Here is a 6036-nt window from a genome sequence, read left to right as displayed (position 1 = left end):
TAATAAAAAATACTATAAGATACACGTGTATAATTGGTTTTTAAAGCACTTGCAACGTTAAAGGCACTCCGCTTTGCGTCGTGCCCTTAAACTCGTTGCGCGTGCTTTAAAGACTTGATTATACACTTGTATCTTAATATACTATTTTCAATATATAAAAAGTTAACCATTTCTGTTTTTGTTATTGAATTGGACAGTGCAAGTTACCAGGATTTAATTTTTTAGTAATTATTTCAGATGTGGAAGGTCCCTTGAGCAATCCAACGTAAGACAGATAATAGTTATTTATTATACAAGACGATAACACGAGTTTGTCTTTATTTTATAGCAGAACCCATATAAATCATTGTAAAGCTTCTGCCAATTCTGATTTTTAATTTAGAGATGTCAAAAATAGCAAGCTTAGGTTCTGCCGTCGTGATTGTTGCTATAGAAACAGAATTGTCATATATTCTGGACGTCATTTTATATCGTGCATTTGCAATAGGAATGACAGATGTCATTAGAATGCACACTCATCTGTTTCACTTTATCTATCCTTACGGTTAAAGTGATCACTTTATCTACTCTTACTGTTATAGAGAGACTTAACCTACTCATTTAAACCTATTAAAATGTCATTTTAACATATGCTATAAAATACAATAAAAAATCGAACCGATTGAGCTAGTTATCGGAGCATTTTATTTCAATGTGTTTTTTGGTGACAGTTTCCTGATGGCAATTTTCAATTAACAAAGTATAGCAGAGAGTTAATATAAAGCTCCCGAGACAAGGATTATGGTAGGCTGTCGGCATTATAGTTTATGCATGTTGATATGTTGGATACATTAGTTGCAGCGGTTTGCTGGGTTTGAAATTGTGTTTGAGAGTAATGCTGGTTTTATGGGTGTAATTCTGGTTGCAGCCATCCTCGCGGATTTTCGTTGGTAGGAATCATTTCCACGAGGTAACCCCTAAGAAGGAAGGTAGAGGACTTACTTCCTTAATTAAAGCTCTGCGCAACGTCGGACTTTCTATGCAAAGGAATTTGTCGGCAGACCAACGTCTTGCGGAGCTCCTTTATCAAGCGTATATTTCTTTTATTATTGGAGATTGAGAAAAAGTGTAATAAGCAAAAATACTCTACTTTCAAATTCTGATAAACCCACATATGTGGCTTTAAAAACAAAAGAGCATCAGAAAACAAGTTTTTTTTTAAAGAACGATTAATTTTTCGTGTAATATTCTTAAAGAGCTTGAAATTACAATTACATCAAATATGTTATAATTATTTTTGATGAAATTCTCCATTATTAAAACGTTATGCTCAAAATGGTAAATAAATCGAATTGTGTTATAACGTTTATTTTTCTTAGATTTTTTTAGATTCTAGATTCTAGATAGAATCTAAGAAAAATAAACGTTATCACAATTCCATTTATTTACCATGTTATAATTACCTTAGAAATTAAAGTTACAGTAATGTGTTTAGAACCAATCGCAGTAGCTGTGGAAATTTAAACAAAAACATAAAATTTACAGCAGGAAGCGTTAAGGAAACAAATGAATAGCAGTTGCAGGAATAATTATTATAATTTAAGAGAAATTTAAACACTTGCTTCCTATGCATTATCAATACATCACACCTCTTAACATTTTTTCATCATTTGTTTAATTATTAGTTTGTTGCATTGGGGTTCTTATAAGTTAAATTTTTCGGTAAACTAATTTTGTGACAGACATGACAAGTGAAAAACTCTCTTTTGTTTAAATTTCCACAGTTACTGCGATTGGTTTTAAAAACATTACTGCAGCTTTAATTTCTAAGGTAATTTGATACCATTGTAAAGAAAATTTCAAGCTCTCTAAGAAAAAAGTAACCGTTCTATTTAAAAAAAAAAAAATTTGTTTTCTGATGCTCACTTGTTTTTTTGAATATGTAGCTTTATCGGAAATTGAAAGTAAAGTATTTTTTCTTCTTGCACTATTTTCCTATCTCCAATAATAAAAGAAATATACGCTTGGACACGCAAAATCAATCACACTGTATAAAAATAAAGTTATTTCTTGTTAATCCATCAAATCAGAACTATCCCAATTGTTATCCTTTTGTAAAATTACCGCACGACTAAATTTTGAATATTTTCATATTTTTTAGTTTCTAATATTCTGATAAAATGGAAAACTTTTGGTGGGTTTCTTGGGATGCTGTAAGTGACTTCGTGTCATAATGCATCTTCTACCATATACCTGTTCAATTTGTGGACTGGGGAGCTCATCAATTTTGCTTTCAGCCTATAAAAGTTCCTCGATATATGACATATTTTTTGTTTGCAGGTGACATTTCTTCTTCACGTGCACTCGTGATGGTGGTGGGAACATTTACGTTGTGGTTTCAAACGTCTTTTGTAAGGTAAGATAATTATTGTGTTTTTTCAATTTGTTATGCGCACTTTGTGTAACTTATATGACGTTGTCATACATACCAACTGCCTAGCTGGAATTTCAATTTTTTTGTATGATAGATTCCGTTGCGTATAATCATGATGTCTAAATTGGGACAGTATTTCGCATAATAAAAGAACGTGTGTCGCAAAAAATCCTTCGGGGTATGTCGAAAAATAAAATTTGGAACTAATTATAGGTCGAAGAATGATAATTGGTATCAAGGCGCTAACTGACGTGAAAAAAATTACGCTGCCGAATAAAAGCATGTCCTCGTATAATTATACCTTTGCATCACTATATATGCAGAAGTAAGATGGCTACCATAATTAGATACTAATACTAATAAAGAATATCTGAAATCATCACACTTGACATTTGTAAACATTAACAATTTCCATTTAGGTACATTGTTAAGCCTTTTTATTGAAAGCCAGTTCATTAAAAGTTACGTGCTTTTTAATAATAGATTTTTGGTTCGATTAACATCAAAGGAAAAAAAATGACTGAATACACATTATCCGCTACTGTTCAATTATTGCATTAAAAGTGATTATAAAAAATTTAAATTAGCCAATTGTTTATTCAACTTTCACACTTTTGAATTTGAGGCCATCTATTATTGCTATTGAGAAAAAAAAAAAATCATCGAAACGTGCTTTCACCTTTTGAACCTTGCATAGAAAATATTTTAATTATGAATCCGCGTGAAACAATTACATAGAGGAAGAGCTCTGGGTGGGTTCTCGCCTTACATAACTCATTCATATCAACCTGTGACATGCAAATGACTACGAATACGACTGACACTAATATTAAATAAATTATTTACACAACGCATAGATTCGAAACGCCCACATTCGCTGCGCCAAATTGCAATTTTTCACGCCGTTGTTGTCTCGGATAATAACAATTATGTAAATTTCGTTTTACCGCTCTGTCATACATCAATTTTTAATATCCCGCAGTAAAAGAAAGTTAAACGTTCTTCTAATGGCTAATTACAAAGCTCGCTTACGTGAAATGTTAATTGTGTTCTATAGACCAATTATGAGCTGTTGGCAATTCAAACCGAATATTTGCACTTTTCCCATGCTTGCCTTTAATTTTAGCCCGCCCGTTTTAGGAACGCAAGAAAAGGGATTTGTCGTGAATTATCCGGCATTTAATTGCCTTTGAAAGGCAAAACAACATTGCGATAATTATAATGAAGTAATCAACGTTAGTACATAATGATAATAATAAAATATATCGTAATGAATGGTTACCCTGATTGTAGGCTAATTCTATGAACATAAAACGAAATCATCTTTTATATATAACGTGTGAAAAAGGTGGCAAAACGTATTTGAATTTCCAAAATAATTCTAATTTTCTAGTTTTTTTTTTGTACTAAAGATGGGGGTGAAAGGATTAAAAGAGTAAAAAGCGAACGCAGGAATTCAGGAAAAGCTTTAATCATAAAAACGTATAACCCTTGAAAGTTTGAACTGTACTCATTATGAAAGTTGAGATTCGAAAAATGACGCCTTCACTTTCGATTTAGAAACAGTTCTAGTTAGTTGTCTTCTGATGTTGGTGTTGGGTTCAATTTGTGAATTCGGCGCCATCAATCACGTTTCACAATAAACAAATGAGAACGGTTTTTACAATTTTCTGTATTAGGCAACAGAAGCTCGACTCTTATTTTACTTGTCACTTCGAACAATAAATTAACTGCGTTCGGGTCGTGATCCAAATTTTTCGTTTGAAAGTGAAGATAAATGAAATACGATCATGAAATCTATTACGTTATCGTGTAGTTTAGAAAAATAGCCGATACAAATGTCTTATTAGCGAGAAGACCTTTTATCTCAATCTGGATCAAATTTACAGAATAAATTACGCTAATGTTAATTTGAAAAATTGGGCAATTGATTTTGTTTAAAACTGATTAATGCGCTTCGATTTGTAGTCAATTAAATTGCAGATTAGTGTTTAACCTTGTAGGGCAATTGGTTCAAAACTTACAAAAGGTTTAAATAATACGGACTTGTCAGGAAGAGTGACTTCTATGGAAAGAGAAGTTGGAAAGAACTTACATTTAGGTCTCCCTAAAAGAAAATGAATAGGAATGTATTATGATAGATTATGAAGGAGCACATTTTTAATAAAATTATATAAATCATCTACATGTGGGTCTTCTTCACTCCTTTCCATAGCTCTTTCCACCTGTTTACATGGAACTCTCCCCAACCAATCCTTTCAGCTCCTGGTATCTACTGTGAGGTTTTTTTTGTACGTTTATCTGCCATACTTTCCCCTATTGGTCCCCTCCTTTAAAACTCAATCCCAATCCGATCCATTTATTCCGTAATCTTTTTCTTTGGTGCCTCCAATTTCCTTTTCTGTTCATCCTTCTGCCGTGTCGGCAAACATTTTGCCACTAATTCAGTATTGTTCAGTCCTTTCCTCGAATCTTATCGCCGTGTCCTGACACTAACCTCATCTTCTCCATTTTTGTTTCTTCCTCTAGTACATAATTTGGTGTCCTTCGATTTAGTTAGATCCAATACCCATTTATTGTAATACTTTCTTTACATCCCCCAGTATCTCCATTTAATAAATCAACACCCCTCTCATTATTGTATCAAAACGGAATTTTCTTATACTGAATTCGTTTTTGAATCTCCTCTCTCCTATATCCCACACATGTCTCATCGCCACTCTCCCCTTTTTAAAATTTTTTGAGATTTAGTCCATTGAAATAGGTATGTAGAAGGAGCAATTTCTAAGTTTAAAAAGAGGCAAGGTCTAAGGAACATTCAACCAAACAAATCTTCCTTATGTCAAGTTCAAGTTTTTATTTTGCTGATTGTATTACTGTAAGCTTTTTTAGTCATCTTATCATGCCATCAATGAGTTATTTGTTCTAAATTGTGATTGTCGGGAAACAGGTCGTATTGGATTACAAATACTACATTGCGCATTAAGCATTCCGTGAGAAAAACAATGTTAATTTGTAGAGTCAGCATTTCTGTAGACAGCCCTGAAAGCCTGGTCAGAACAGATTCTCATTTAGGCGTCGGAAGGGTCAAGGCGAGCGTCTCGATTAGCGGCCTTTGAGCCTATACCATTTAAATTAGCGTTCGGAAGTGGCCGAGCTTATAAAAAAGGCAAGTAGTTTTTAAAGCGACCGTAGTGTCCATTTTTTAACCAGTAGTTTTCTGGAAGATCATCATTTGCCCCAGTGGAAAAATTGCATGGTGATAAAGTCCAAATATCATTGTTTATCCATTCAGTCATCGCCTTTTTTGTGAATCAGCACTGTACCCCTCTTTACATTCTTCCGCCAGTCCCCCTCCTTTCCATATCATGTTTACTAGTTTCCTCAGCTTCCCCTTGAAACTTTCGGTGGCGAAAATCCAAGCCTCATTTCTTATTTCATCCCTCCCTTCCACTTTCCCTTTTTTCAGTCTCTTTAGTTGTTGCTCAATGTCGTCTCTTGAAATCTTGTCTCCTCCTACCTCCTCTTTCTTACAATACGAAGTGCCGCCCTTCAGTCCTCTCTATTTGCGTTTGTATTTCTCTCCCATTTCTTATGTTTTTCCCTTTTTCTCTTCCTAAAGA

The sequence above is a fragment of the Photinus pyralis genome, unplaced genomic scaffold, assembly GCF_008802855.1.
Source record: "Photinus pyralis isolate 1611_PpyrPB1 unplaced genomic scaffold, Ppyr1.3 Ppyr1.4_LG5, whole genome shotgun sequence".
NCBI lineage: Eukaryota > Metazoa > Arthropoda > Insecta > Coleoptera > Lampyridae > Photinus > Photinus pyralis.
This window is presented reverse-complemented; position numbering follows the sequence as displayed.